General features: G+C 39.4%; 1 protein-coding gene across 2 annotated transcripts in view; it reads left to right on the top strand.

Annotated features, from left to right (window-relative positions):
* The window catches only part of rngtt (RNA guanylyltransferase and 5'-phosphatase), a 295667-nt gene that overhangs the window by 130572 nt on the left and 141732 nt on the right, over nt 1-23363 (top strand). The gene's annotated exons all lie outside the window — the stretch shown is intronic.

Here is a 23363-nt window from a genome sequence, read left to right as displayed (position 1 = left end):
TTTGAATATCATGTGATTGTGGTTATTTGGTTAAAAGTTTGTATGGATTATGTTCCCATCTTCAAGCCGCTTTCTGACCGTCTCTTCAGGATGCACCGTTTTGTGGGCGGTCTTATTTACGTGCCTCCACTTCAACTGCGTCTACTTCCCATCAGCATGTTATAGGTTTTAGTGCTTCCATATGAAATCTACAGACGGATATGAGTTAGGGCTGGGAGATTTATCAATATACACAATATATTGCGGGTTTGTCTCTGTGCGATATAGAAAATGACTATATCGTGATATTTGAGTTTACGTTCTCACACAGTGCTGTCATTACGCTACAGGCTCTTCTTCACTCTTTCCCGTCTCTCTTCCTCACAGACAGCAAGCGCACTTTCTTACATACGTCACATACTGTCACATCATACGTCACATACATATACGCCCTCGCGGAGCAGAGAGGTAGCAGCATGTGTAACGTTAGCTGTGATGCTAGTGGAGCCGTGCGAGTGGTTATACGAGAGAAAGAAGGTGCGAATCTGCTAACAAATGGAGGAAGAATTAATTCCCAAGAAAAACAGCAGGGGGTCCATTGTCTTGGGGTGATTTGGCTTCAAGTGGGAATATGTCGAACAGACATCCGTAATTTGTCAAGTGTGGGGCAAAAGCATTGCCAATAATCGTAGCATTACTGCTAATATGTAGCATCATTTGAAAAGTCACCTGCTAGAGAATGAAGAGTGTTTACTCCGCATGTCAACATCTCCATTCGGTGCCACACGCCCACACCATCAAAATGCCGAGGCAAACATCTCCAGGTCAACACTATGTAAAAAAAATAGTGATTTCTTTAGTTGTGATTTCCTTCTCTGTATGAAAGTTTAAAGGCCTACTGAAATGAGATTTTCTTATTCAAACGGGGATAGCAGGTCCATTCTATGTGTCATACTTGATCATTTTGAGATATTGCCATATTTTTGCTGAAAGGATTTAGTGGAGAACATCGACGATAAAGTTTGCAACCTTTGGTCGCTAATAAAAAAGCCTTGACTTTACCGGAAGTAGCAGACGATGATGTCACCCGTGTGAGGGCTCCTCAGAGCCTCACATTGTTTATAATGGGAGCCTCCAACAAAAAGAGCTATTCGGACCGAGAAAACGACAATTTCCCGATTAATTTGAGAAATGAAAGATTCGTGGCTGAGGATATTGATAGTGAAGGACTACAAAAAAATAAATAAATAAAGTAAAAAAAAAAGGTGATTGCCTTGTGAGCGATTCAGATGTTTTTAGACACATTTAGTAGGATAATTCTGGAAGATCCCTTATCTGCTTATTGTTTTAATAGTGTTTTAGTGACATTTTAAAGATGGTAAAGAATACCTCGAGGTCGGATGGCTGCGGTGAACACGCAGTGTCTCAGAGAGAAGCCGAGGAGCCAAGCTCACAGCTGCCTTTTTTGAAATGACAGCTGCTGCAGGACGACAAATAATCCATTGATGTTACCGGTAAGATATATATCACAATTTACCCATCCAAAAACATGCTGGTTGACATAGAGAAAATATGTTCGCTTGACCGCTCCGCTTCACAACAAACAAACTGTGTCTCGGTGCTAAAGACAGCTGCAATCCACCGCTTTCCACCAACAGCATTGTTATTTATAGTCTCCATTATTAAATGAATAAATTGCAAAAGATTCAGCAACAAAGATGTCCAAAATACTGTGTTATTACGCCATGAACAGAGACTACTTTTAGCCGTGTTTGGTGCAGCGCTAATATTTCCTTTCAGTCCGTGACGTCCCGCGTACGCGTCATCATTCAACGACGTCTTCAACAAGAAACTCGAGGGAAATTTAAAATTGCAATTTAGTAAACTAAAAAGGCCGTATTGGCATGTGTTGCAATGTTAATATTTCATCATTGATATATAAACAATCAGACTGCGTGGTCGGTAGTAGTGGGTTTCAGTAGGCCTTTAAATTGAGCATGTATTAATGCAGTATGAACAAGAATGTTTTAATGCAAACACATAGAATCATCATACTGCTGTGATTATACTGTATGTATCGTGCTAATTCAAGGCTAAGACAAAATATCGAGATATCTATCGTGTATCGCGATATGGCCTAAAAATATTGCGATATTAAAAAAAGGCCATATCGCCCAGCCCTAATATGAGTTCAAAATAAACGCTACTTTGTATCAGAAATGGCAACAGCGAAGGATACATGTGCACATAGAAGCCAGTCTGCCCCACAACAGAGGATAGAGAAAAACAAGGAAGATACTGACGACAGCGTCAAACTACAATGGCGGACTCACAAAGATTTTGGGTAAATTTCCACTATCTATGGAAATGTCTACTGATGTCACTAATGGGGAAAACATCACAAATGGGGCAAGTTCCAAACAGCTCATCTGGAGGCTGTACGAAGGAAGGAAGTCAGGATTGTTTAATAAATATCTCTGTCATGCCTCAATGGTTTGATTTTAAAATATTAAGACTTATGCAAATACACAACAAAGGGTACCAATGGGTGAGAAAAGTTAGTTTTGCATGATAGATCCTCTTTTAGGAGCATCATGTTTACTTGCACAATTTAACATGTCTGAAAAAGAGAAGGAAGAAGCAGATATTATTTAATCCTACCTTACAGCAATCTCTGATAGGAGGATCACGTCCTGTGTTTAAATGTTCCATCTATCCATCCATCGTCTTCCCCTTATCCGAGGTCGGGTCGCGGGGGCAGCAGCCTAAGCAGGGTAGCCCAGACTTCCCTCTCCTCAGCCAATTTGTCTAGCTCCTCCCGGGGTATCCCGAGGCGTTCCCTGGCCAGCCAGGAGAAATAGTCTTCCCAACGTGTCCTGGGTCTTCCCCGTGGCCTTTTACCGGTCGGACGTGCCCGAAACACCTCCCTAGGGAGGCGTTCGGGTGGCATCCTGACCAGATGCCCGAACCACCTCATCTGGCTCCTCTCGATGTGGAGGAGCAGCGGCTTTACTTTGAGCTCCTTCCGGATGACAGAGCTTCTCACCCGATCTCTAAGGGAGAACCCCACCACCCGGCGGAGGAAACTCATTTCGGCCGCTTGTACCCGTGGTCTTGTCCTTTCGGTCATGACCCAAAGCTCATGACCATAGGTGAGGATGGGAACGTAGATCGACCGGTAAATTGAGAGCTTTGCCTTCCGGCTCAGCTCCTTCTTCACCACAACGGATGGATACAGCGTTCGCATTACTGAAGACGCCACAGCGATCTGCCTGTGGAGGAGTTCAAGTACCTAAGAGTCTTGTTCACGAGTGTTTAAATGTTACCATTTTCTAATAGGGAGAGAAAAGAAAAGATAATGTGTAACAATAGATGGCTCATTCTGGATATAGTCAGAGGTGGGTAGAATAGCCAAAAACTGTACTCAAGTAAGAGTACTGTTAATTTAGAGATTTATTACTCAAATAAAAGTAAGGACTAGTCACCCAAATATTTATTGAGTAAAAGTAAAAAGTATGTTGTGTATAAACTACTCAAGTACTGAGTAACTGATGAGTAACCTCATTACGGCAACAAATAATGCACAAAAACATAAAAATAGTAATGAGCAAATTCAAAGCCAGGAATATCTCTTAAGCAACTAAAACAATAATATATATTAAATAATAATACATTAAAATAAAAAAAAGGCAAATTGAGCCACAATAACTTAACAGCACCATAGGCTCAGTAGGCATTCATCGATTGATTGATTGATTGATTAATTAAAACTTGTATTAGTAGATTGTACAGTACAGTACATATTCCATACAATTGACCACTAAATGGTAACACCCCAATAAGTTTTTCAACGTCAATCAATTATTTAATAAAAGACCAAGTCGAGGTGATCTACCTCATATATACATACACACACGTATCATATACATACACACACACATATCATATATATGGATATGTCCAGGGTGTACCACGCCTTCCGCCCGATTGTAGCTGAGATAGGTGCCAGCGCCCCCCGCGACCTCTAAAGGGAATAAGCGGTAGGAAATGGATGGATGGAAGAATGGATATATATACATATATTTATTTATTTTGCCGTTTTAGTTTACATGTTAAAGGCGTTTTAATGAATATATATGCATGTTTAACACATAGATTCCTATCTTTCATGAAGACAAGAATACAAGTTGGTGTATTACCTGATTCTGATGGCTTGCATTGATTGGAATCAGTAGTGCTGAAAACGTCCACATTTCAAATGGAGGATAAAAAAAGTTATTCCTTTCTGTCTAATACCACATGAAAGTCGGTGGTTTTTGGCATCTTATTTGTCCAGCTTCTATATTAGTTTTTATACACTTTACAATAAATACATTGGCGGCAAACTCCGTAGCTTGCTAGCTTGTTTGCGCTGGCTTTCGGAGACTCTTATTTTGTTAGCGCAGGCGAGATGGAGCGGCACTTTTATTGTGAAGACAGGAACTGTGCGATCAGCCTTTAGGCTTTTGACGAGAAGTACGGTTGAAATAAAAAGTGTCTTTTTTCCTTTACACTTTTGATTGATTGATTGAAACTTTTATTAGTAGATTTGAAAGTACAGTACAAATTTCGAACAATTGACCACTAGATGGTAACACCCCAATAAGTTTTTCAACTTTTTTAAGTCGGATTCGACGTGTGACGGTCACGTGACCGCCTGGCTCTGTTTGATTGGGCCAACGTCACCTGTGACTGCATGTGATTGGTGAAACGCAGGCATGCGTAGATCCTACTTTGAAAAACCAAAACAAACATTAATAGATCTATAAAAAAAAAAGTAGCGAGTAACGAGCTGAATGTACATGAATGGAGCGGAGTAAAAGTAGCGTTTCTTCTCTATAAATGTACTCAAGTAAAAGTAAAAGTAAGTTGCATAAAAACTACTCTTAGAAGTACAATTTATCCCAAAAGTTACTCAAGTAGATGTAACAGAGTAAATGTAGCATGTTACTACCCACCTCTGGATATAGTACAGTGGAACCTCAATTTATGAACTTACAGTAGGGAAGGGATTCATATGGCCCTATTCCTGGGTGGATAATGCGTTTGAGAAAGATGGGAAGTTAATCATTATGCAATGCATTCTGCTGAAAATGATTGAAAGTGTCACTCTACCTAACAATTGACGCTGTGGTGAAAGGTGGAATTGCAACAAAACACATGTTAAGCTATTTAAAATTCAAATTGGATAGTGCACTCCCCCGATGTGTCACGTTTCATTTGTCAGGACATCGGGGCCATCTGAATCAACTTCCGAATGTAATTGGTTCCTGAACAGTGTTTGTAAATTGAAAGGTTTGAATAGTGAGGTTTCACTGTACGTTAGTTATTTATTCACTCTACTTCATTTTTTTATAAGACATTATATAAAAATGGATAATGGGTTGCAGCCGTTTTTGAAGGTTTGTACACTTTAAACACAATATAAATTGCAATGCTCACTGCATGTCAAACAAACATAACACAAAGTTGATGGATCAACTTGCTCTTTATTAACAAGCCAGATCATGCCCTGGTTTGCCAACATGCAAACACCTAGAAGTCACTATGGTGCCCTCACAAAAGATCAAAATTCACAAAAGTCCATAACTTTCACATCAATGTGGCTACAATAATAAACACTTAGAAAAGTAAAATCCACTTACTGTACATTAACATCGGCAAATGAGGTGCTGACTAGAAAGGAGCACAGATAGAAGGAGAATAATAATAATAATAATAATGGATTAGATTTATATTGCGCTTTTCTATTGTTAGATACTCAAAGCGCTCACAGAGAAGTGGGAACCCATCATTCATTCACACCTGGTGGTGGTAAGCTACATCCGTAGCCACAGCTGCCCTGGGGTAGACTGACAGAAGCCTGGCTGCCAGTTTGCGCCCACGGCCTCCGACCACCACCAATCATTCATTCATCATTCAGTCACCATTGTGAGCGGCACCAGGGGCAAGTGTGACGGCAGCGATTTGGATGTTAATGAGTGGGAAGCGAACCTGCAAACCTCAGGTTTCTGGCACGGCCGATCTACCCACAACGCCAGTGTTTCTCAAATGGGGGTATGCGTCCCCCTGGGGGTACTTGAAGGTATCCCAGGGGGTACGTGAGATTTTTTAAAAACATTATAAAAATAGCAACAATTCAAAAATCCTTTATAAATGTATTTATTCAATAATACTTCAACAAAGTATGAATGTAAGTTCATAAACTGAACATCAAATCAAGTACTAGGCTATTCCATTAATTACCATAAACCCAGAATTTCCCCCATGCCATGATGGTTTGATCCTACCTGGGGTGCTGCATCGCACCAACTGTCAATCAACTGTCGATGTAGAAAACAATGGAGGCGTAGTTAAAGCGTAGCAGAAATGCAGCTGAAAATGAGGAGGAACATGTGCAAAAGAAGGCCAAACCAGAGTGGGCAAAATTCAGACAGTATTCCAAAGAATATGTGTTGATGGGATTTACGGCTTCGAGTTGTAACCCCCCCCCAAGTCATTGAGTTTTTTCTGTGGAGAAATGTAAGCTAATGAAGCCCGCACATCTTCAGCGCTATCTCCGGACAAGACACACTTGTCATGTCGGTAAGCCACCTGGATTTTTTAAGAGGAGACTAAATGAATTCAGGTCATCTCAAGGCACGATGCGGAAGGCGTCCGCAATATCACCAAGACTGACAAAGATCCTCAGTTAAGCACAAGCTCAGGTTTCTCACTAAAATGTCCGTCAAAAAGAACTGTGAAAAGAAAAGCAACAATGCAATATTCAGTGTTGACAGCTACATTTTTTGTGGACATGTTCCATAAATACCGTATTTTTCAGACTATAAATCGCGTGTTTTTTTTTTTTTTTGTAGTTTGGCCGGGGGTGAAACTTGGCCAAACTATATAAAAAATATATATGTATTTTTTTTATTTTTATTTTTTTATTTTTTGGGGGGGTTTTGGCCGGGTCTCACCCCCCGCTGGACTGTGGAGAAGACTGCGATGTATAGTTGGAAAAATACGGTACTGATATTAAATATTTATTTTTTTACGAAGAAATGTTTAGAATGAAATTGATGAATCCAGATGGATCTCTATTACAATCCTTTAAGTTGATGATTACTTCTATGTGTAGAAATCTTTATTTATAATTGAATCATTTGTTTATTTTTCAACCAGTTTTTAGTTATTTTTGCATCTTTTTTCCAAATATTTTAAGAAACACCACTACAATTGAGCAATATTTTGCACTGTTATTAAATTTAATAAATCAGAAACTGATGACATAGTGCTGTATTTTACTTCTTTATCTCTTTTTTTCAACCAAAAATACTTTGCTCTGATTAGGGGGTACTTGAGTTAAAAAAAATGTTCACAGGGGGTGAAAAAAGGTTGAGAACCACTGCACTACGCCATGCCGCCCGAGTGACTGTGTATTTGCTTTGAAAGACACGCCGATTAACGAGAGTAGCTCATCTTTCCTCTCAGATGAGATGAGTAGTGTCCGCGCAGCAAGTGACGTGGAGGGCTCCGCCTCAGCCAGAGGGCTGCACCCTGGTTTTATCCTGCAGGCATGACAGAAAATCATGTCTGAATGAAGCTGATACAGAGACATGGCTCACATATGAAAGCATATTTGGCTGGATCGAAAAGTTTGTAAATCCAAAGTTTAAAAATGGTAAATCGAGGTTCCTCTGTATAACAATTGAAATATTTTAATTAAAAACATCATAAGTAGTGTAACTAGATTCTTAGGCATTGAGACAAAATGGGAATCTGCCAAGGTTATTATTATATGGCGTTCAGAGTATTTATAATTAAACATTGCCACTCCACTTTCTTTGCCTTAAGCTCGTGGCTGCATTGTTAGCCACCTCGTATACACCATATTCTACGAATTAGAATGCATTTAAAAAAAAGCTGTTGTTGTCTTACTTATCGCAATATTCCCCCCCAAAAAATCAGTTCCCCTTTTAAATAAGTTATCAAAAGACAGAAACCACTTTGTGTATTTTTTATGACACAAACCTAAAAGCTCAGTTTTACCCGTCCACACGGGGAGGCTCTGTGATGGTTATTCTGAGAAGGAGACAATCTGAAACCCTTCAAATCTGTAACAGTCATTTGATTGCAGAATACAGTTGTTGGCCTTTTGGGTCTTAAGATGAAGGCAGACTCCTAAGTCTTTTTGCACTTTAGACTCTGGTGCTATTTAACTTTCTTGCGAAAACGTTGTCGCTCGGGAGGGTGCGGCAAGGCGAGCATCTTAGTAACAGCACAGTAGGTCAGCTTTGCACAGTACTCCAGATAACATTGGGATTATGGATTTCTATTTTAGAATCTGAAAGATTAAAGCTTATTATTCAGTTCCCACCATGACACTATCACGTTTATAATTTTAGTGTTGTTGCGATAAACGGCTTATTATTTCAGAGGTTGTCAAATTCCATTACAAGAGCCACATCATCATAAGTGAGTCTTTCTAATGTTCCCGATAATAACATGGAAAAACCTGTTAAAGGGAAACTGCACTTTTTTTGGAATTTTGCCTGTGGTTCACAATCATTATGAGACTCAACAAGACAAAAGTTTATTTAATTTTTTTTTCCACTTTCTGACACGTAAACATCGGTTCGTTCATGCAGCTATTGGGAGCAGTCAATTCTACTTCTAAATCACTTTAAAAATGCATTCAAAAACCATCAATAATACTTCATTTATGTTCCGTAACCAATATTATAACCACGCTGTAGCGACATTGTTATTGTAAGAGCAAATATTGAGGAAGTATTTTTCTATCGTAGTAACACATTGACGTGCTTCTGTATTAGCTGTAAAGCGTATGTCTTGTATTTGTACTAACACGCATGTCGTGCTGCGTGTAACGTGACTCACTCGATGGACAGTTGTTCATTGGGTCCAGCTGGCCGGGGACGTTTCCTGTTGATCTTGGGTAAGCAATCCATCTATGTCGAAATAGCTTAGCTCCAAGTTCCATATTTTTGCTGTCAAAATCGCTTTCATCACCCTCTCCCGACTTCCGTCTGCTCCAACTCTTGCTTTTATAAGCAGCAGTATATTCAGCTTCAAAAGTATAAGGTTGTTTAACCTGATGTGTCCAAAAATAATCATATTTGTTGTCTCTTAACAAGTCTTCCATTATTAAAACACACATGCGTGTTTGATTCCGGAAGTAGGAACACAAGTTGATGCCGGAAGTCGGAAGTGCACTGCCATGGAAACAGAAATCAATGCGTGGAAGAAATCAGTCCCGTAAATGATTACAATTCTCAAAAACTTGGTAGATATTGTACATTTCACATATTGTTATGAACGTATCTGTTACTACATTATATAAATACTTGCAGTGTGTATGTAAAATATTGCTGGAGGGCTTTGAACTGTGACATCTTTCAAACGTTTTTATAATCATTAAAATAAAAATAAAAAGATGTGTGTTCTTCTCTCTCATAATTGTGAACGATAAGTAAAATTCCCCAAAAAAAGTCCAGTTCCCCTTAAAAAAATGTAAATAAATCTGATGATTAAATAAATCAATATTGAATAGTCAAATAACTCATTAGAGCGTAATGGTATAACCGCACTGACTGTAATGTATTTTCGATATCAATGAAATACATTACAGTAAAAACCTCAAATTATAAGCCTAATTGGTTGTAGGACATGATTTAAAACTTAAATCTCAAATTAATGTTGCCAACTAAGATGATTAAAATGTATTTAATTGATGTTTGGTACTCCCAAAACAAAGAAAATCGAAGTTTTAAATAAGAAATGTATAAAAGCTAAGACTGTCAAAAGATTGTATTTGTTTTTTTATCAGATTAAATTTATTTGGGATAATCATAGGTGATTACTTTTTTGCACAATTAAAATGAGCTTAAGAAAATACCTTAATATTTGTACACAAATACAATTTTTTTGTCAAAATGTCAGCCAACAATTTTTTTAAATGTTTTACTTTTGACTGCATGTTATTTAATTGCCCAAAGCTTGTTTAACAGTTTATCTTAAGTTCCTTCAGCCTTGCCAAGTTGGTTACACGCTCTGTCATGTTTTTAATGATTTCTTTCTTTAATCCAATAAATACGATCCACTTTTCTTCTCGGAACTGTCCTTCACACAAACGTTTTTTGTTCCCATGGTTGGAAAACAAAGTCATGTCGATCTCTAGCTTTAAGCTATTGCCAGCAAGTAAGACCGGATGTCTTGGCCGGATCTTACAGGGCTTATTCTGACAATCGCTTCGCCAACTAGCGGCAGGGAAGCAAAAAGTTTTGCTCGTAACTAAAAGCATATAGTCTAAGAGGTTAGTTCCAAAATATAAAGGAATTGTGCATTTTGTGATAAAAGCATGAAATTTGGTACACTTATAGCCAAAGGCATTCTCAAAAGATTTGGATGTGGAGCCATCATAAATTTTCAACATGGCGCCCATGGCAGCCATTTTTAAAAATGTCAGCCAGCAACAACTGTTTTCTTATGAATGATGGATTTGATATGATATTTCAGACTTATTTACCATTCCTACTACTTGGTAAATGTCTTTTAGATAGTGGAAAATGTTCGTATAAAATGGAAAATGGCCACCAACTGGTTCGATATGGATGATCTCTATGTTTAAAAGCCTACTGAAACCCACTACTACCAACCACGCAGTCTGATAGTTTATATATCAATGATGAAATATTCACATTGCAACACATGCCAATACGACCTTTTTAGTTTACTAAATTGCAATTTTAAATTTCCCGCAAGTTTCTTGTGGAAAACGTTGCGGAATGATGACGCGTGCGCGTGACGCCACGGACTGTCAGGAAATATTAGCGCTGCACCACTGGCGACTAAAAGTCGTCTGCTTTAATCGCATAATTACACAGTATTCTGAACTTCTATGTTGCTGAATCTTTTGCAATTTGTTCATTTAATAATGGAGACTATAAAGAACAATGCTGTTGGTGGAAAGCGGTGGATTGCAGCTGTCTTTAGCACCGAGACACAGCCGGTGTTTCTTTGTTTGTTGTGAAGCAGAGCGGTCAAGTGAACATGTTTTCTGTATGTCAACCAGCATGTTTTTGGATGGGAAAATTGTGATATATATCTTACCGGGGACATCATTGGATTATTCGTCCTCCTGCAGCAGCTGTCACAAAAGGCAGCTGTGGGCTTGGCTCCTCGGCTTCTCTCTGAGACACTGCGTGTTCACCGCAGCCATCCGACCTTGAGGTATAGCTTTCCAATCTTTCCAATCTCACTAAAACACTATTAAAACAATAAGCAGATAAGGGATCTTCCAGAATTATCCTAGTAAATGCGTCTAATTACATCTAAAACGCTCACACTGCCGCCGCCTGGAGCTGTCGCTTTTTTTCTGTATATATATATATATATATATATAGATATATATATATATATACATATATATATATACATATATATATATATATATATATATATATATATATATATATATACATTTTTTTTTCTAGTCCTTCACTATCAATATCGTAATTCACAAATCTTTCATCCTCGCTCAAATTAATGAGGAAATTGTCGCTTTTTCAGTCCGAATTGCTCTTACTGCTGGTGCCTCCCATTATAAACAATGTGAATATGTGTGGAGCCCTGCAACTCGTGACGTCACGCGCACATACTTCCATTAAAGGCAGGGCTTTTTTATTAGCGACCAAAAGTTGCAAACTTTATCCTCGATGTTCTCTACTAAATCCTTTCAGCAAAAATATGGCAATATCGTGAAATGATCAAGTATGACACTTAGAATGGACCTGCTATTCCCTTTTAAATAAGAAAATCTCATTTCAGTAGGCCTTTAATTATACATTTATCTTGATGCAGAATTTGAATTGGGAACTTTGGAATTTCTCAGAATCTTCTTTCTATCTCAAAATACTCATGTTAAGCAAGGGAAACCTAGGGTCTATCACAGGGAAGACTAGTCACACTTGCCTTCACAGACACAAAGGGCTGTGCACTGTAAGTGGGATTTTTTTTGCACTTATACACTGCCCAACAAAACCCTTCTTGCATTTGCATGAGACAAGTTCATAACTTGACTGGCCTGCATCTGGTAGGCATGTCCAGAAGGGTTCATAGTCCCCCTCAGGTGACTTTGACCAGCCCCATTCGCACGGTGAAGGTAGTTCTGGTGTTGACACCAGGACTATACCCCACACGTGCCCTCATTGGTATACAGCTCTCTTAACATGCTCTTCTAGGGCAGCCTTGGTAGGGGGGATTGCTTACACATTGTGCCTCTTTGCAAATAACTTCCTCCTTGCCGTATTGATTTCTGTACATGTGCTGGTTCGGTCATAGACTAAGATAACAAACCTCTCAATTGTGGCCATTACCTCCTGTGGTATGTCATCTGGGGCTGAAGACACTTTCAACAGGGCATGTGTAAGTTCTGGAAGCACAGACCATACAGCCCATGCAGTCTTTTCCCCATGGCCAGCAAAGCTCGACACAGTGTCACAACCCGTCAATGCATGGAACACTGGTAGTGCACATGCTTTCTCGGGCCCGAGTCCTGCTGCAATTTCATGGACTGCCAAATATCGAAAATTCTTACCAGTACCGAAATCCAACCAAAGCTCATCCTCTGGTTGTAGAGTCTGATCCACTGCCACAGCCAGCACCACAACATCAGTATCAACTGTTAGAATCATAATTTTGTGGTGGCCGTTTCTTGCTGCATGGGCTACTTGCAATAACATGTGACTATCCGCTTCCTTGTGCGTGCAAGGAGCAATTGATGTCCTATCAGGGAGAGGTGGCTTGCTAAGGACTTCCATGTCACTTGTGATGACAAGCTGTTTATCCTCCTACACAAACCATCTGAGCAGGGCCTCCGAGAGAAAGGCAAACAACTCAGTCTTATTGCTGTCAACTCTAAGAAAGTTTAGCCAGTTCCTGGGAATGGCTGCATCACCTACCACACGTCTCTGAATTCCAGTGCCACGCTTTGCTCTCGTATTAGCTTTCAGAGAGTCAGACAAGTAGCGTTCCCACCCTAGATCAAGCCTGGACACAGTTTCAAACTTTCTGGTCAGATATGGATTGAAGATCACATGGGCATAGTCATCTACATCTACAATGGTGCAGGTAACCTTTGGACTGTCAGAGTATATGCACTGTGAACTTGTTCCAGGCATGGAAGCAGATCACTCTTCACTCCCAGTCAGAGACCTCTCCCATCAGAAAGCGCTGGTGGACATGGTTGGTTCTCGTGTCGAAAGAACTCCTCTAGGTTTCCATTTCGGGTCTGGCAAGCAATGAATAACCTTGAAAAGAGCTCCATGTTCTGTTTGAGAGAGACCATTTTCTGTTTCGGTGTTGATACTCTCTCCTCACGGTTGAAGTACCAAACACCAGAAGCTTATTTCTTGGTATGGTGTAGTCCGCTGTCTTTGTTCTCTCAACAAGGCGTTATTTGATGAAAGCTTCAAAATGGTGCTCTCCTATCTGCTTCACCTTCTGGCTACCTCAGCAGCTTAAGGTCCAGCAAGTTCCTTTGAGTGGAGAAAAATCAGGTCCTTGCTTTCCTCTTCAAATGGATTTCCAAAGTGTTCAATTGCACTGACCAAAAATTGTACATCTTTGATGAATGAAACCTGGACACTTGTTGTTTGGTCATGGTGACATGTGTTATCTGATTTCTTGGAATCAATCTCAAACTCCTGTATGGATCGTGCAACTTCTGGTCCTGCTACCATCCATCGCAATAGTGCAGATGGGTTGTCAGTAAGGCTCACAGCACCATTATCTCCTATAATGCAAGCATTCATCTGCTCATGGGCCTGGTCAATGGCCATAGAGGAGAACACATTTTTGGTCTTGTGGACAGTGAATTTGGCTGGCTTGAATGCCTGTGCTACGTTAGGGTGTGTCCTTGGTAGTTCAGCCATGTCTCTCAGGTGAACTGGAATCTATCTTGCATAATGGGTGTGATCCATTGCATCCTCGCTGGGACGGGGGGTATTAGGATGACAGGGGATGCAAAACATTAACAGTGCAATACGTTTTCATAACATGGTCACTACTGCCTACTTTGTCTTGTTATATTCTTATTTTACTGTTATATTGTTATTCCCATTGTTTTTATTCTTTTTGTAATATTTCTCTATTTTGTTTCCTTTTAAACCCCCATTATTTACTTTTTACTTTTTTTTTTTTAATTGTTCTCAACTCTGTACACTGCTGCTGGAATTTTAATTTTCCTGAAGGAACTCTCCTGAAGGAATCAATAAAGTACTATCTATCTATCTATCTATCTATGAAACCACTTGGCTAGTTCTGTTAATGCATCTAGGTACATGGAGAAAGATGCCTCTCGCAAGGATCGCACAAATACTAGGACAAGTAGCTCTAGCTCAAGAACAATAGACCAGTATTGAAATTGTGGGATGTTTTCTGCTCTCTGGCTGCACCAAACTTCAAAAGCTAGAGGAACTTTATCTGTTTGAGTTTCAGAATAGTTGTCATTAGCTCTGTGCTGCAGAAAGTTCAGACCTGCTGCTGTAATTTGATGGGCTATCCTGGTGCGTGATACATGGCTGCTTTGAGGAAGGAGTCAGCTCTGCCTGGAGATGAGATGTCACCTTGCATTAGTGCTTCAACCCAATCGCTTCCTTGCAACCAGTTCCCCAACATCTTCAGAGCTGCCATCTCAATATGTAGTCCACCAAACATTACCACCAGTTTATCTGGCGCAGTGGGAGTGGCCGTGCGCAACCCGAGGGTCCCTGGTTCAAGCCCCACCTAGTACCAACCTCGTCACGTCTGTTGTGTCCTGAGCAAGACACTTCACCCTTTCTCCGGATGGCTGCTTGTTAGCGCCTTGCATGGCAGCTCCCTCCATCAGTGTGTGAAAGGGGAAATGTGGAAGTAGTGTCAAAGCGCTTTGAGTACCTTAAAGGTAGAAAAGCGCTATACTGGATGTGAATTCTCCCTGCCCACTGGGTGTGAGTTTTCCTTGCCCTTTTGTGGGTTCTTCCGAGGATGTTGTAGTCGTAATGATTTGTGCAGTCCTTTGAGACATTTGTGATTTGGGGCTATATAAATAAACATTGATTGATTGATTGATATACAAGTACAGCCCATTTATCATTTATTTATCTTCACCATATTTCTCTGGCCTTTTAAACTGGATTTATTTTGCCAGGGCATATAATGGTTGGTCAAATGTGACGACTGGACTCTGGCCAGGATTCAAGTGTTCCACCGATTTACTTATGACATCAAGTGAATGCTTGATCATTGCCACAGTATGAGCACGTTCCTGAAAAAGTGAAAGAAGAACAGTGGAACGTGGCACAAACTCCTGGTGTCTGGCGGCTAGCATGGAAGGCAGCCCAAGAGGTATCCAATGAATCACCTACAGTTCTCTTGTTTTCAATTACCTCAGTTGCATTATCTAACCACTGGTACTCTTCCTTGGTATGCTGGCCGATGCCATCTCTAGTGAGTGATTGTACCTTCATTTCTTGAACCTGTGAGACCTTGATATTGTTAGCGACATGGGGAACCTCAGTGTAATATGCTGGCAATCGGTCAATGGTCCTGGAATATCCTCCATCAGGGCCACTGAGTACAACAGGGCTTCGGTCAGTTCCTTCACCCACAAAAGACGGATGCTGAAAAAAAAGAGATTGCCATGCCATGGAAAGAATCCCTAGCTGTTGTTGAACTGGGGTTATCAATATTGTCAATATTTTTTTTTTCATTGGGTAACATTTCAATTACAATAAAATAGATGATAGTGTACTTGAAATTATAGATTTAATTTCAGAAATATGGCTGCCATCTTGTTGTAGGTGACCAGTGGTCACCAAGTGTGACTATTGTGGTCATCATTTCTGAGTTAGAAGGAAGCTTCTGGCCAATTGTAAAGTTCCAAATTTGAATTATGTACAAAGAAAAGGAAATAAAAAATAATAGTGGTTTGACACCGAGATCACCCATATCAGACAGTCATTAGTCATAAAAGTGATGGCTGTGTTCTTGAAGATGTCAGCCATCTTGAATATTTAATGACACATTTAGATCATCCAAAAGACATTTACCAAGTACTATGTATGGTAAATAAGTCTGAAACATCATATTATATCCATCATTCATAAGCGAACAGTTGTTACTGACAGCCATTTTGAAAGATGGCTACCATGGGCGCCATCTTGAAAATTCATGGTGGCTCCATATTCAAATTTTTTGAGAATGCCTTTTGCGATAAGTGTACAAAATTTCATGCTTTTATATCACAAAATGTACGATCGTTCTGGTTATCAGCTGCACTAGTAACAATTAGCAATCCAAAGAAGTTCCTTAGGTCTTCAAAAAATTTCCTCAGAGTGATAACAAATTGCTTAACAATTAGCTGTTGGACGACTCAGATCTTAAAAGACTCATAAGTTCGGGCACTCATAAGTTGAGGTACCTCTGGTAGGTTACGAATCATTTTGTTGCGGCAATGATCCTCATTATCTTACAGTTATGATAACAGCATCATAACTATATTTGCTAACTTGCACAAACTTTAAAATGCTTTTTTGAGTAGTTGCATCTTCATCTCTTCATGCTACTGGTTTGTACTGTATGAGTTACAGGAAAAAAGCTCAAGATTGCTTGAGTAGAACTAGTTTGGCTTACATACAAAATATGTAGACCCATAATACAAGACAACGGAGCTTAAATTACTTTTCTTGGGGGAAAATATTATACTCCTATCCATCCATTTTCTACCGCTTGTCCCTTTCGGGATCACGGGGAGTGCTGGGGCCTGTCCCAGCCGCACTTGGGAGGAAGGAGAGGTACACCCTATGTTGAGTAAGCTGCCATCCTGGTAGTGCCCTTACAGTCATATAAACTATAAGTGTCTCTAGGGTAAAGTAAACCGCCTTGTGCTTTAGTAAATAAGTAAAATTAAAATAAAAACACTTTAGCATTCGGTAGTTTGTATTCGATTAAAGAACAGTAGTCCATTTATTGGCTATATTTCTAAATTAGATATAGCAAATGTACTAACGAGAAAGCGGAGGGGAAAGACAAAAGTCAGCATGCATATACACTGTATGTCTGGCAAAAACAATATTTCATTTTGCGTAGCAGCCTGTGCACCTGGTGAACTCACATGTGAGGGGGCTCCAGAAGAGAAGCAGTCAGTCTGTATGGCACAAAAGCAATCTCGATTTGCAGAAATGAATGACGGGGGTGAATTGTCAGTGGCTATTAGGTCACAAATGATTTGCATAGCGATGAAACACATTCATGTATGACATACAGTGCTCTTTGAATATTGCTTCAGGATATTGCTGCCTTTACCTTCAATCATATTATAATCTTTAAATGACAACGGGTTACCGGTCATGTTCCTCTCTTGTGCCTTAGTTATACAATTGATAACGTCCTTTGTGGTTGTCATGTGAATAAATAATATGTATAGGCTCCAGCTCAATGCCTTTCGACGTCAGAGCATAGCAAAGCCTTTATCCTCTAAAACAGGGTTTAGCTATTGTCAAAGATCAAGTCTTCAGGAAGTCAGAACACAAATTATTTAATGTTTTGTTACAGCTCAGATCAATTGGAAACCTTGGTCCTGCACGTCCTCAAATGTTCAGAGTTTAATGAATGGGGTGACATTTTACAAGCTCCTCTTGCTGCCACAACACGGTTATTTATGCTTGGAGAGTTTCAACTTGCAAGTATGGATTTTTTTTTTGGTTTATACTCTATTAAGAGGGGTCAAATCGCTGCCTTTTGAATACTGATTAGGATGTAAGAAGTTGCTGGAGCTTCATTGGTTTCTGACTGTTCTATTGTGTTGCTCAGTGAACATCTGCTCCCTATACAGTCATATGTCTGTTGTGCAGAATATGGCATTGGGGTCTAGCTCTCATTCATCGTAGCACAATCCTCCACTTTATGATTTGTTGACCAGACATTCCTGTCGCTAAGGCATTTCAGTAATAGACTCTGGCCTTTGGCTGTTGCTAGGTTGATGTCTTTCATAGCACTTACACATTCAAGTTCTCATTTCCCTTTTAAATGGAGCCATTCATTATTTTCCCTTCCTCCAATCGCCCAGTTATCTCACCGACCCGTTTTGCATGCAGGCTTTGCATATTTGCAAAGCCATGCCATGTATAATTTTCAGTGTTTTGAATAGAATTGGCTAAAAGACTATATGTATGTATGTATATATATATATATATATATGTATGTATATATATATATATATATATATATAAATATATGTATATATATATGTATATATATATATGTATATATATATGTATATATATATATGTATATATATATACATATATATATATGTATATATATATATATATGTATATATATATATATGTATATATATATATATATGTATATATATATGTATATATATATATATATATATGTATGTATATATATACATATATATATGTATATATATACATATATATATATATATATATATATATATATATATATATAATATACAAACCCCGTTTCCATATGAGTTGGGAAATTGTGTTAGATGTAAATATACACGGAATACAATGATTTGGAAATCATTTGCAACCCATATTCAGTTGAATATGCTACAAAGACAACATATTTGATGTTCAAACTGATAAACATTTTTTTTTTTTGCAAATAATCAATAACTTTAGAATTTGATGCCAGCAACACGTGACAAAGAAGTTGGGAAAGGTGGCAATAAATACTGATAAAGTTGAGGAATGCTCATCAAACACTTATATGGAACATTCCACAGGTGAGCAGGCTAATTGGGAACAGGTGGGTGCCATGATTGGGTATAAAAGCAGCTTCCATGAAATGCTAAGTAATTCACAAACAAGGATGGGGCGGGGGTCACCAATTTGTTACCAAATTGTCGAACAGTTTAAGAACAACATTTCTCAACAAGCTATTGCAAGGAATTTAAGGATTTTACCATCTTTGGTCCGTAAAATCATCAAAAGGTTCAGAGTATCTGGAGAAATCACTGCACGTAAGTGATGATATTACGGACCTTTGATCCCACAGGCGGTACTGCATCAAAAACTGATATCAGTGTGTTAAGGATATCACCACATGGGCCCAGGAACTCTTCATAAAACCACTGTCAGTAACTACAGTTGGTTGCTACATCTGTAGGTGTAAGTTAAAACTCTGCTATGCAAAGCAAAACACATTTATCAACAACACCAAGGAACGCCATTGGCTTTGCTGGGCCCGAGCTCATTTAAGATGGACTGATGCAAAGTGGAAAAGTGTTCTGTGGTCTGACGAGTCCACATTTCAAATTATATTTGGAAACTGTGGACGTGGTGTCCTCCGGAACAAGGAGGAAAATAACCATCCGGATTGTTATATGCGCAAAGTTCAAAAGCCAGCATCTCTGATGGTATGGGGGTGTATCAGTGCCCAAGGCATGGGTAACTTACACATCTGTGAAGGCACCATTAATGCTGAATGGTCCATACAGGTTTTGGAGCAACATATGTTGTCATCCAAGCAATGTCATCATGGACGCCTCTGCAAATTTCAGCAAGAAAATGCCAATTCGTGTGTTACAACAGCGTGGCTTCGTAGTAAAAGAGTGCGGGTACTTTCCTGGCCCGCTTGCAGTCCAGACCTGTGTGGCGCATTATGAAGCTTAAAATACGACAGCGGAGACACTGCTTTACATAAAACAAGAATGAGAAATAATTCTACTTTCAAAGCTTCAACAATTAGTTTCCTCAGTTCCCAAACGTTTATTGAGTGTTGTTAAAAGAAAAGGTGATGTAACACAGTGGTGAACATGCCCTTTTCCAACTACTTTGGCACATGTTGCAGCCATGAAATTCTAAGTTAATTATTATTTGCAAAAAAACAGTTGAAATTGAACATCAAATATCTTGTCTTTGTAGTGCATTCAACTGAATATGGGTTGAAAGGGATTTGCAAATTATTGTATTCCGTTTATGTTTACGTCTAACACAATTTCCCAACTCATATGGAAACGGGGTTTGTATATTGTACATACACATACATGTGTACAGTGCGATTCCGAATTTTTCATTTCCGAATCACAATAGGACCCTGCAGTGTGAACCTAGCCTTACACTATTTACACTGTAAACTATGTTATCCAATGGGTGAAATCCTAACTTTTAATGTAGTCGTTCACTTACCAAAAAAAAAAAGAAATTCTCTTTGCGGCTGTTGTTAACCGAATGTGTCAGTGAAATGACTCCTATGCACACAAAACATGACGTCACACTTGGTACAGTGTGTTTGTGGAAGTGAATATGACCCCAACTCATGTATGTCTTGGTCTTGGCGCATTTGTGGCAATTTCAAGGTTTTTGTGCAGTCTAAGTGAACATTGTAGGTGATTAGGAAGAAATAGGGCAATACTTTTGGCTAACACATTTTGGGACACTTGCCGCGACATCTGTTACAACGAATATGTGATTGAAGAAAGCCACAGGAATGGTGGTACATAAATGTGAGTCGCGTCACTATGTTTTAACTACATTTATTGATGTTTAGGCTGGAAGAACACAGTTGTTCTGACAGTGACTGCAGTTCAGACTGCAGTCACAAAGCATAAATATTATTTTTTTGACCGCATACGATAAAGGCCGAGTTTGTTTTTTGGGAAAAAACAACAAAAACGGAATTGTACTGTTCACACTAATGTGTGTAATATATATATATATATATATATATATATATATATATATATATATATATATATATATATATATATATATATATATATATATATATATATGTACACACACACATATATATAATACAGACAGACATGGGAAAAACCATTGAAATTGATCTGCAGTTTGAGCACAGCCATATTTTTGGGCATGTTCCATTGTTTGGATCCACTTTACTACTTGGAGTAAAGTGGATCCAGATAATAGACTCAATGTCTATTATCTGTGCCTAGTTTGGGAACTGAATCTCTTAAAGCCTGTCAACCACACACTTTGCTACAGTATAAACCACACGATACTGGCATGGTTAATAAGCCTCAGCTTTAGTCAATTTTGGTTGTTTGACAATAGAACCACGGAAAAGTGTACAGGAAACAACAACGTAATAGAACCTGAGTCACTTAAATGGTCTCCTTGGATAAGTTGGGACATTTTCTTTAAGGGGAACTGCATTTTTTTTAATTGTGCCTACCTTTCATTCTAAAGATTAAAAAAAAACATAAGCTGCAGATAGCAATGCGGCAAATGGGAGTAATTCGTTCTGCCTCTAAATCAGACAATAAACGCATCCAAAAACCGCCGAAAATACTTAATTTATGTTCCGTAACCTGGATAATAGCCAAGCTGTAGCGACATTGTTATTGTAAGAGTGAACGCTGAGGAATTGTTTTTAGCGTTGTAACACTTGGCCTTGCTCACACGGAGACACCCCAGTGTCAAACTGCTCATATTAACCAGAGGTTAAGCTAGCTTCTGCCACTCTGCGTCACATATTAATCGATTTTGAATTTGTAATGCATAACACAATACAGTAGGACAATAATCATTAATCTCACGTTAGCATGTGTTGTTACGATAAAACTGAAGGAACAGCAGTGGCTTTCGGCAGGCACCCTTATGTTCACGCCTGGAACCCTGGCCTGACTTGATAGTAGCTCATAATACCTGCTTTTGCCAAAAGAGATAAAGAAAAGTGTCAGTTATGGGATTTTTTGTGTATTTTTACTCCAAGTCTGTAAAAGTTTCAGTCATGTATAGCCTTACTGCTTCTGTTCTCCGCTGGAGAGACCCTCACACGCTCTAATGTGTGATTGTTCTGGCTTCTAAACCCGGGCAAATATTTTGATTGTCCCAAGTTTATTGCCTAGCTGTGCTGCCACCATCATTTGCAGCACATCTGTTGCTAGTATTCAGCTCATTAAATGGCTTTTATGTGGCTTTATTCACAGGAAGTACTATATATGCCAACATAACAAGGACACTCCCTTAATAAAAAAGAAGTTGCTGTAAAATAAACAAGTGGAGGAGTTCAAGTACCTAGGAGTCTTGTTCACGAGTGAGGGAAGAGTGGATCGTGAGATCGACAGGCGGATCGGTGCGGCGACTTCAGTAATGTGGACGTTGTACCGATCCGTTGTGGTGAAGAAGGAGCTGAGCCGGAAGGCAAAGCTCTCAATTTACCGGTCGATCTACGTTCCCATCCTCACCTATGGTCATGAGCTTTGGGTCATGACCGAAAGGATAAGATCACGGGTACAAGCGGCCGAAATGAGTTTCTTCCGCCGTGTGGCGGGGCTCTCCCTTAGAGATAGGGTGAGAAGCTCTGCCATCCGGGAGGAACTCAAAGTAAAGCCACTGCTCCTTCACATCGAGAGGAGCCAGATGAGGTGGTTCGGGCATCTGGTCAGGATGCCACCCGAACGCCTCCCTAGGCAGGTGTTTAGGGCACGTCCAACCGGTAGGAGGCCACGGGGAAGACCCAGGACACGTTGGGAAGACTATGTCTCCCGGCTGGCCTGGGAACGCCTCGGGATCCCCCGGGAAGAGCTAGACGAAGTGGCTGGGGAGAGGGAAGTCTGGGTTTCCCTGCTTAGGCTGTTGCCCCCGCGACCCGACCTCGGATAAGCGGAAGATGATGGATGGATGGATGTAAAATAAACACCAATTTGGTGCAGAATGTACCAAAACAATGAAAGTGAGGATGATGGTTTGGTAAATATTTTTTCATTGTATTTTAAACAACCCTTAATTACAAGGTTAAAATTGTGATGAAATAATTACACACAATTTAGTTAGATTGTTCAGTATTCATATATGCCTAATTCAGTAGAACCTTTATTTACAAACTTAATTTGTTTTTCAATGCGGCTTGTAGATCGAAAAGTGCACAAAATGAAGCAGAGTTCCTCATAAAAAACTATTTAGACATGAATAATTTGTTTCAGCCTCAACTAAAGTCCCAACTTTAAGTTAAAATACCAATGATTGTCACACACACACTAGATGTGGCGAAATTATTCTCTGCATTTGACCCATCACCCTTGATCACACCCTGGGAGGTGAGGGGAGCAGTGGGCAGCAGCGGTGCCGCGCCCGGGAATCATTTATGGTGATTTAACCCCCAATTCCAACCCTTAATGCTGAGTGCCAAGCAGGCAGGTAATGGGTCCCTTTTTTATAGTCTTCGGTATGACTCGGCCGGGATCTGAACTCACGACTTCCCGATCTCAGGGCAGATACTCTAGTCAAAGAATGCACATTTTAAAGATACTGTGTACATTTTAAAGATATTGTGTACTTATATATATATATATA

Source organism: Nerophis ophidion, linkage group LG24 (genome assembly GCF_033978795.1).
Source record: "Nerophis ophidion isolate RoL-2023_Sa linkage group LG24, RoL_Noph_v1.0, whole genome shotgun sequence".
Taxonomy (NCBI): Eukaryota; Metazoa; Chordata; class Actinopteri; order Syngnathiformes; family Syngnathidae; genus Nerophis; species Nerophis ophidion.
This window is presented reverse-complemented; position numbering and strand designations above follow the sequence as displayed.